Source organism: Stegodyphus dumicola, chromosome 11, assembly GCF_044657685.1.
Source record: "Stegodyphus dumicola isolate Sdum_Otavi_A_Nest chromosome 11, ASM4465768v1".
In the NCBI taxonomy this organism is placed as follows: domain Eukaryota; kingdom Metazoa; phylum Arthropoda; class Arachnida; order Araneae; family Eresidae; genus Stegodyphus; species Stegodyphus dumicola.
Window position 1 is genome coordinate 107,633,625 of NC_140778.1, and position 11,202 is coordinate 107,644,826.

Consider the following 11,202-nt stretch of genomic DNA (forward strand, 5'->3'; position numbering starts at 1 on the left):
AGAGATTTCAGAAAACGAAAGCGATTTTTTTTGGAGGGGTTTGTTGTCTGACAACGCGACCGTTTTCGAAGCATTTCGTTCCGAGAGGCGGGCTCGTTGATGGGTTAATAAATTATCCTCTTTACTCTGCATACCGTTTGCGCACTATACTGATGACTGATGTAGACTACTTCCGGACTCATAAATTACTACTTGAAACTTGATTGTAATGAGAATTTACGATGGCGTAGTGATAATGTGCACAGGCTAACTTTTTCACATGAAACCTGAGACTGCAGGTTCAAGTCCACCTCTTGTAGTAAAACTGTAAAGTTATTCCTACAAAATTAAGTAGTAGAATTATTTTTATTTTCATAAATACAGCCAATTTCAATTTGAACGTAAGTAAATAATTGAAATTCAGTTTTAATTCAGTTTTAATAGTTTCTAAAATGAAAGGCATAAACGTGTTTTCATATTTCATTTCACACCGTGTTTTCAAGTTTTTATATTAAAGAAATCAAATAATATATTTCTCTTCAGTTAAACGTATACTAAGGAAACAGTTTCTTTAATTTTCGTCTAGTAAAAAAACTATAACATCATTGCTAAAACATGTATTGATACCTTTTTGTCATTTTAACAGTCTGAAATCCTTTCTGATTTCAATAAAGAAATCAAATGAAAACTTTAAAGAAAGTTCAGTTTAAAGAAAAATGAAGTATTTTAAAGAAAGTAAAGCATCAGGGTCTTATCATCAGATTTTAATATCTGAAACTAATCTCATAACTACTTCTCCTAACCATTTTTATTACGTTCCAAATTCTTATACATACAGTATATGTTCCCCATTATTTTCAAATGCCTGATTCACTCAAAAACGATACGGCTCCGTGTTGTACAGATTCATTTAGATTACATTAATAACTTTTTGAAAGTATGCATTATAAAACGTGATATCTTCATATTATTTAAATTAAATAAAAAACTGAATCGTAGGAGAAGGATAGCAAGAATGCCTATATTTCATGTTACCTCATATTTACATTTTTCGAATCCTCATCTTCGCTCTGAAAAATCGTATTAAAATAATTCCAAATGCACTGATTTCATTGTCTGTTGTAGAAATTTGTGAATAGCAAAAAATCTTCATTGATTTTTCTCGCGCTTCTATAAAGTTCATGCATCTCTGGTATTTTTCTCGTCGATAATCGCTTCATTCTTAAAAATAATTTTTTAATTTATTTTCAATTATTATATATTAATTATTACTGCTACCATTCAAGTCAGTATACAATAAGTGTTTACTCCCCATATGTGTTGCTTAAATAAAGGAGCTTGTGTACTTAAACGCATAAACAGCCGAGTGAACTGAATGAAATTCAGTTTACCGTATGAGCTACGGATAGTATTTAAGTATTGCTATGAAAGTCATAGTATAGTGTATATTCTCCGAAGTGAAAAGACTTTCAGAAGACTTTCTGTAAGTCAGTTTTGGTAATAATAATTGTTTTATGAACTGGAATAATTAATTCATGCAGATTTCTTATGCTTTTGCATAATACTCTATTTGTTGAGAGAACAGAAAAATGCGTTTAGGAAATGCTGAAATATTTAAAACAAATTATTCACATTAATCATCAAATAAAACAAATTATGCGATATTTTTACAGTAATACAATTATTTAAATATATTGAAGCTGTGCAGTGTAAGACAGTTATTTAAAATTTATAGCTTAAAAATCTCATAAAATTGTAATTTGTCAATACGGAGTAATAATGGTGAAAGAGAATGCACGTTTTGTATAACTAATATAACTTAGTATAAATATTTATTTTCTGTAATTTAGTTTCCATAATCACGTTTCCCAGCTACTGACTTTTGTACCCATAACTATTTGTTCAGTATTATAGATTAAGCCAGTGCTCCCCAACCTTTTCTCACCTGCGACACACAAAAAATCTTTCTGGAATTTCGTGGCACACCAAAGAGTTCCGAGTTATCAAGGAAGTGCCGAAAAAATTCAAATGCTGACACACTTACAATCACACACACAACCACACAACAGTGAAATATATAAAAACATTTAAAATAGACATTATTAAGGAAAAAAATTGTCATTGTGTATTAAATACATGATAAAAAATTGCAAAATATCAAATACATGTATTTGATTGCGGCACACTTATATCCTACTCATGGCACACCGGTTGCGGAGCACTGGATTAAGCAACAAATCGCTAGTTTGGAAACGAAGATTGTAGTTAACTAATTTGGAGTCTATGATTGTGTTGATTTATAAAAGCTTTTAATTCAAAACGAAACATTTCGTTATATAACAAAATAATAAAATAGGTAAATGTCCTATATTTTAATGTGGTACTAAAACAATTTTTCTTTCACCCAGTTATCAAAATAATTTAGCTCTTTTTCTGGAAGTAAAGCAATTAAGGAAAAAAAGGAATGGAGAACAGAAAACTGTATTAAAAGCTAAACTGTTAAAAAAATATTCCAAGCCAAATAGAATTTTTTTTTACAGTATTTCTGTTTAGAATGAGGGGGGGAAGGTATTAAGAAATATAGTTATTATAAAGATTGCAAGCCAAAGAATATTTTCTGAAATATTTCTATTTTGAAAGAGGGGGTGGAGAACGTGTTAAATTAAGAAATAAAGTTTAAGTTTTAATAAGTTATAATAAGAACTCAGATTTTTAATACAAGTTAGAAATTTTGGAAAAATATGAACTGTCTTTAAATATTAAATTCTAAAGAATGAAAGCAAAATTATATAGCTTCTGGACAGCTTATACTCAAAAGTATTAGCAATTTAATGCGGTTAGAAAATGACCATAGATCACTTTTGCATGATATATATTGTAACACGTTCTGCATTTTCTGTACACTCTAGTTTACACAGATATGTAATAAACATAAATGGATTACAGTTATATAACCTTAATAGGGTGAGATCTCAGTAAGATGAGGAAATTTCAAATGATTATATTGGATATTTTCAATTATTTAAAAATTTCGAATATTACGGAAGTATTTTAATACCTTGAAAAATATAATACCTTACTGGATCATTAAAACATTGTAGTTATCTGTTCTCTAAAAAATAGGAGTTCATCATTCTAAAAATTTAGAAAGTAATCCAGTGTTGCGTGACATCCATTTACATCTTTAGTGACATTATATTCATGGTACTTTATTATGCTGCATTCATGTCACTCTATGGCTTTATATTAAGTCGAAATGAGTAGTTGCATGAATGTCGCAGTGTGACTTCACAACAAAGTCGCAGCGTGACCTCACACAACAGCGTCACAATGTGACTTCACATCAAAGTCCCAATCAGACTTCACGTCAACGTCGCAAAAAGGGGACATTAAGCCATTCCTACAACGTTACTGCGACATTGAGGTCGTCACAATGCGACACTTTTGCAATGTTGCAGCGACGTGATGGCAGCCATGATGATTGGTTGCGACACTACTCCAGACGACTCCGCCGATGTTGTGGGATCAAAAACAAACGTCTTAAGCCCCGTTCACAAGAGCAGATTCGACCGGCAGCGAAAACCGGTTCTTCCAACGTGTCCCGTTCACATGGGACAAGCATTAACTGCCTCGCCGAATTGGAGGTAGAACTTGGTTGAATGTTCCTTACCTCTCGGGAGCAGGGCAAATGGGGAGATTTCCCGTACTATAGTGCGCGGTTCACTTAATTTTAGTTATTGCTCGCTGGACTGTCAGCGAAACAATCGCGCTGATAGCATCCCCCCAAAATTAGATAGAACTGTATAAGATAATGAAATTATAGACAAATACAGACAAGGTTATTTGATGCTAGGTATTCCAGAAATATCGTTCAAATTAAAACTAAAATTAAGACAAGTGCATATCGGCTTCAACGCGAAAAGGGACTCGATACCTTTTGAATGATTTTAAAAAAAAATTAAGCATTTTCATCTACTTTAATATTATTAAATGGTTTTGTGAGACAAAATAATTTTAAGCTGAAAAAATGTTTTTGCTAATATTTTTTTTAATTTAAATTTTTGAAGAAAAATTTTACAAGTCACATTTTTATTTCAAATAATTTTTTCCTTTCAGTATTTTGCAAAACCCATCCTTGTTTCTATAAAGTATATAATTTTATATAAGCAGTAAAAATAATAAAAAATTTAGTCCATACCTGTATATGTTTTAGGACTTTAAGTAAAAGGATTTATTGAAAAAAGTGCAAAAGGTTTCTCAGTTTGCATTTGCAGTTTAAAGAATACAAACTGTCTAAATAGACACTTAATCATTTCAAATCTTTAAAATTTTATTACTGAATTTCAATACACACATATGTATAGAAATCAAACCTAGTGCTATTTATTCAATTGGTAAATATAAACATAAATTACAAACCTTTTTTTAAAACCTTATGAGGCCAGAAAAATTGCAAAAACTCATAAAACGCAAGCAGAATTTTTCTTTACCTGTTTTTGTTTTGTAAAACACTTTCAAAACAATTTTAAAACATTAATTAATTATAATATTGTTGCGTGCGTACGAGTTTGTAATAGATTGATAATAGTTCGTAAATGATTGTCATTGCACTCAAATCCGATGATAGCTTAATTAAATTTATTTTATTAACATAAACACTTCAAAGTTCTAGAATTTTCCACAGAATACTCGTACAAGTGGTGTTTAGAATATCATTAAGTATAAACAGTAGTTATGCTTCAATCTAATAAGAACGTTAAACACAACGGAATGCAAAACCCATCTTAAAAGAAAGTTAACTCAGAAATATCTACAATTTCACGCTGAACTAACAACTGCTAACAATAACAACTTATATAGCATAAATAATGTCATAAAAATAGTGTGGTATAATGAGATTATTACTTTGAAACCGATGTTTCGAATTGATGCCCAAGAAAAACCAATATTTCCCATTCTGCTTCATTGCATATCTTTCAAAAAAGTAAAAAAATCAACCAATTAATTTCCTTTATCATTTTTTTAAATGCGAAAAGTTTGTTTTATAAGCTGTGAAAATGTCGGAATTTTGTAACCGATATATTTTTAGATATGAAATTTTAAAATTAATGGGCGTCAAAAAGTCTAAAAATATGAACGATTTTCAAAAATTCTCCCAAAATATTTTTTTTAAAAATTAACTATAAAAATTTCATTTAATTTTTTTTCTTCCACAGTGTATTATGATGAAAACTATAATATTCTGAGATTCTCAGTTTATTTGTTAATATTTGCAAAAAGTCGTTTCAACGTTAAATTTGAAAAAAATCTAATCCTCTAAAAATCAAAAGCGTGACACCACATCCACAAGCAGTGTATGTACGAAGTTTGAATTCTATATCTTATCGGGAAGCAGTTTAAAAATCCATTACCATCTTTTAACCATAGCTACAAGCACCAAGAGTGAACTAAATAACAGCTTATAAAATATTAATAATAATTAAAAAGCATACATTTTTAAGGAACCATTACGAAAGTTCAGGTACCAGTTGCGAAAATACAGATTACAAAATTAACAACATTAAACCACGTTAAAAATGTGTAAACAGTATTAGAAATCTGCCAATTCGAAGACGTGACTGTTCACAGAGGCTTTAGGTGTAAAGGGGAAGGAAGACGGTGGTCTTCTGAACGGGTCCCAAAGACGAAACTCTTTCATGTCTCCTTTTTCTCCCCTTGCTAACGGTAGCTGTGCGAAGGAGCGTTGCATGTGAACGGGGCTTTAAAGACCTCTGTGAGCGTAACCCCGCTTCAGACAAGCGCCGTGAGACGGTGGACGGTACCACGAGAGGTATACAAGTGGCTGTAGTGCGTTGAATAGTCCTTAATGATACCGTTGGGGCGGTTCGGGCCTGGCGAACAATCATCCTATCTTGCCTTGCATTTGTGCTCCTTGGCCTTCCTTTCGTCTGCAGTTTTTTTGTAGCAACCATTGCTGCCTACATCTTTGCACAGCAGTGTCTGTAAGCTGCAGGTGGCGGCGTATTGCTCGGTATGACCACCCAGCTTCACGCAACCCTACAATGCGACAACGCTTGAAGTCGTTTAGTTGTCTGTAAGGTCTTCGATATCGCCGTAATGGTCTCTTTACTTGCTTCTTTACGGAATTACAATGGCAGCCACAACAAAAAACAAAACAAAAAAAAAAAATCCGCGTCTGTTACTGGTCTTATACTTTGCGAATTGCGCACTAGAAATGCGCGTCATAATCGCAATTCGTGTTCATTTGCCTTGAAGCTTCTCCACGATTTATGTGGTGGGATGCCAGAAAGCTAAATTCTTTGCTAAAGCCTTGGATTATCAAAAACCCGTGACGGAAATTTATGTGCCAGATGGAATCATTTGGAAGTATCGGGAAAAATGTGCCCGACATCATCAAAGGATGAAATATTTCCATTGTGCCGAAAACAAAGTGCGCAACTATCGATGGCATATTTACGGAAGGAGATTTTCATATCAATCACGTCTATCCAGACGGAACGGAGAAAGAGGGGAGGATTCAGGAGGAAGCAGACAATCCTCTGCAAGCTTTTGATAAGGCCTACGATCAGTTAGAGAAGGATCCGTCCCCAAAAGCGTACGATAACCTCATCCAGAAATGGGATAATCTGTCCTGTTTCCAAGTGATGGAACATCCGGATGAGCATACGCCTTTAAACTTGATGGGCTCTTCTTCTTTGTCGTCAACTTCCTCCAATAACTCGAGGAAGACGGAGGGTTGGGGAGACATACCTGAAAATATTCCCCATTACGATCCAGCAGCCTGTTGGGACGAACCTTCCAAAGAATCTCATGAGACCCCCAAATTATCTTCAGAGGATCCAAAGACAAAATCCACTGAGTGTTGGGACAATGAACGGACGACTCATGCTCTAAAATCCACTAAGACTATGTCCACTGAGTGTTGGGACAATGAACAGACGACTCATGCTCCAAAATCTATTGAGACTATGTCCACTGAATGTTGGGACAATGAACGGACGACCCATGCTCCAAAATCGACTGAGACTATGTCCACTGAGTGTTGGGACGATGAAACCGAAAAGACGACAGAGAATTGGGATGACCGTTCTCAAAAGTATTTGAATTGATATATACATAAACTCAGGAGAAAAAAAAATAAAGAAAAGATTTTTAGAAATAAGTAGGGAAAGGTTCTCCGCCTTCCCTATATTTATGGAAATGGACTGAGAAGAGAGAGAGAGAGACGAATCAGGAGACCAAAAAAAAAATGGGTCTTGGAAGGAATGAGTGCAAATGCATTCGATTCCTTCCAAGACCCATTTTTTTTGGGTCCCTCTCGCATCCAATCTTGGAAAAGAACTTTGTCCTATTTTTCTAGGTCCATTCAAAAAGAAATGAATCTATCCATAAATTTTCTTAAAAGAAAAAAAACAAAAAGATCCTTTACCCCTTGACGGTCCAAAGTCGAGAATCTTGGAAAAAGTTATCCACTCTCTCCATCCACTCAAGCTTCTCTGTAGAAAATCTAGTAGGTGCATCTGCATTCTTGAACACCCGGCAGTTATTATTGGACGCGAAACGTCGAATGGTGAAATAGTTAACAGTGAGCCCATTCTTAAAGAAACGGGGATGTTTTATTCATCCAGTCGAGTGCGGAAAAATTTCTGAGAGCCGGAGAAAAATTTCTCTAACTGGAAAAAAAAAAAAAAAAAAAAAAAAAAAAAAAAAAAAAAAAAAAAAAAAATAACCCCCCTTTTAGTCTGAAAATTGATGTCTTCAATATTTCAAAAATTGAAGACATCAATTTTCAAATTTTCAGACTAAAAAGGGGGGTAATTTATTTTTCAGAAACTTTTCCCAGCCGACTCGACGTGAATAAAACTTTACTGTTTGTTAAGAATGTTATTTAATGGATCGATTTCAACCTATCGAGTTTCGCTTGAGTAACGGCCGTGCTGTGGGCCCACCTGGATACAAGTTTTCCCCTTTTGGAATAGAATAAAACTTTACTGTTTTTTAAGAATGTTATTTAATGGATCGATTTCAACCTATCGAGTTTCGCTTGAGTTCCGGCCGTGCTGTGGGCAAACCTGGATACAAGTTTTCCCCTTTTGGAATAGAATTTCCGTCAAGGTAGGCTACTTTTCCTCTTTTTGCATTTTTCATGTCATTTCATTTGTATTACAATATATTGAAAACGGGCATTCGAACTGATTTCTAGGCTATTTCTATACAAATGGAGCTCGATCCAAGAAAGAAATGATGTCTTTTTTTTTATTTTGTGGACTGCGAATTTGTATTGGAATATACTGAAAACGGGTGTTTGAGTCGATTTTCAGTATATTTCAATACAAATAGAGCTCGGTCCAAGAAAGAAATGATGTCTTTTTTTTTATTTTGTGAACTGCCAATTTGTATTGGAATATACTGAAAACGGGTGTTTGAGTCGGTTTTCAGTATATTTCAATACAAATAGAGCTCGATCCAACAAAGAAATGATGTCTTTTTTTTATTTTGTGGACTGCCAATTTGTATTGGAATATACTGAAAACGGGTGTTTGAGTCGGTTTTCAGTATATTTCAATACAAATAGAGCTCGATCCAACAAAGAAATTATGTCTTTTTTTATTTTGTGGACAGCCAATTTTGTATTGGAATATACTGAAAACGGGCGTTCACGTTGGTTTTCAGTAGATTACAATACAAGTGGAGCTGGATCCAAGAAAAAAATGATGTCTTTTTTTTATGTTGTGGACAGCCAATTTTGTATTGGAATATACTGAAAACGGGCGTTCACGTTGGTTTTCAGTATATTACAATACAAGTGGAGCTGGATCCAAGAAAAAAATGATGTCTTTTTTTTATGTTGTGGACAGCCAATTTTGTATTGGAATATACTGAAAACGGGCGTTCACGTTGGTTTTCAGTATATTACAATACAAGTGGAGCTGGATCCAAGAAAAAAATGATGTCTTTTTTTTTATTTTGTGGACAGCCAATTTTGTATTGGAATATACTGAAAACGGGCGTTCACGTTGGTTTTCAGTATATTCCAATACAAATGGAGCTGGATCCAAGAAAAAAATGATGTCTTTTTTTTATTTTTTGTGGACAGCCAATTTTGTATTGGAATATACTGAAAACGGGCATTCACGTTGTTTTCAGTATATTTCAATACAAGTGGAGCTCGATCCAAGAAAAAAATGATGTCTTTTTTTTATTTTGTGGACAGCCAATTTTGTATTGGAATATACTGAAAACGGGCGTTCACGTTGGTTTTCAGTATATTACAATACAAGTGGAGCTGGATCCAAGAAAAAAATGATGTCTTTTTTTTATTTTGTGGACAGCCAATTTTGTATTGGAATATACTGAAAACGGGCGATCACGTTGGTTTTCAGTATATTCCAATACAAATGGAGCTGGATCCAAGAAAAAAATGATGTCTTTTTTTTATTTTTTGTGGACAGCCAATTTTGTATTGGAATATACTGAAAACGGGCATTCACGTTGTTTTCAGTATATTTCAATACAAGTGGAGCTCGATCCAAGAAAAAAATGATGTCTTTTTTTTATTTTGTGGACAGCCAATTTTGTATTGGAATATACTGAAAACGGGCGTTCACGTTGATTTTCAGTATATTTCAATACAAATGGAGCTCCATCCAAGAAAAAAATGATGTCTTTTTTTTATTTTGTGGACAGCCAATTTTGTATTGGAATATACTGAAAACGGGCGTTCACGTTGGTTTTCAGTATATTCCAATACAAATGGAGCTCCATCCAAGAAAATAAATGATGTCTTTTTTTTATGTTGTGGACAGCCAATTTTGTATTGGAATATACTGAAAACGGGCGTTCGAGTCGGTTTTCAGTATATTCTAATACAAATGGAGCTCCATCCAAGAAAAGAATGATGTCTTTTTTTATGTTGTGGACAATCAATTTTTTATTGGAATATACTGACAACCGGCGTTCGAGTCCTTTTTCCGACTATTTCTATACACATTCCACTATATTAAAATGACGTCATGGTTGAGTCCAAACAGAGTCGTCCCAGAGTTCTTGGAATTTAAAAGGATGAGTCATGGTCTATTTTTAGAAAGTGGGAGACAACATTGCCAGACAAAAGGGGGGTGAGTTAATTTTTATCATGTCTAGAAGACATGATAAAAATACGACAAATGTTCTCCAAGTCTTTTTTCCTCATCGACACCATTTTCTTGGACTAGGCGATTTGGACAACTACTCCAAAGAATGGGGTCAACCGAACCAGATTGTCCTCACTTCGAATGAAGCGGCCTTCGTCGCTTCGAAATCCCTGCATAACAAGTCGCTCTTCCCTTGGATGTGTAAAATATTCATGAGACCTCTGACGAAAATTGAGGAGGACGGGGAAACGTATATCACCCTCCGAGAGACTGTGCAGGACGAACAAGAAAGGAAAAAGAGTCCTCCCTTTTTCATCACTCAATTCGGGATCCATCATCTCCCCAAAATCATCCAGAGACATCAAGCCTTCGTTGAAAAGTATCAGAAAGAGGACGATGGTGATGGTGATGTTGATGATGATGATGCGATATGGTCTCCAGTCGCTTAAAGAAGGGGAAACGTTCTCCGCTTTCCCTATTCCATAGACTGGAGAGTTGAATCAGGAGACCAAAAAAATGGGTCTTGGAAGGAATGAGTGCATTTCAAAATGCATTCGATTCCTTCCGAGACCCATTTTTTTGGGCCACTCTCTCCTCCAATATTGGGAGAGAGAGAAAAGAAATTTATCATCTCCTGTCCACCCAAAAAGAAACTATGTATTTTTGTTTTTCTTAATGCGGCCGAATTTGTAGAGGAATCGTCCAGAAACCGGCCCTCAAGCCCATTTTCAGACTATTTCTATACATATTCGGTCATCAAGATGGTCCGGGGACGACTTTGTTTGGACATCATCTCTATATAGATGGTGAAATTTGTATAGCCATTTCTAAAGAATCTCAGAGAAAACTAAAAGCGAGATTGTAAAAAAAGAAATAGCCTCCAGTGAACACAATTCCAACGACAGTGGATAGGAAAAGTGAAGAGTTGAAAGTGAAAGTCGAAAAATGAAATGGGATCGGCTAGGAAAATTTCTCAGAGCTCAGAAAAAAATTCTAAGATGAAAAAAAAAAAAAAAAAAAAAAAAAAAAAAAAAAAAAAAAAAACTTTTTGTTAATTTTTATCATGTCT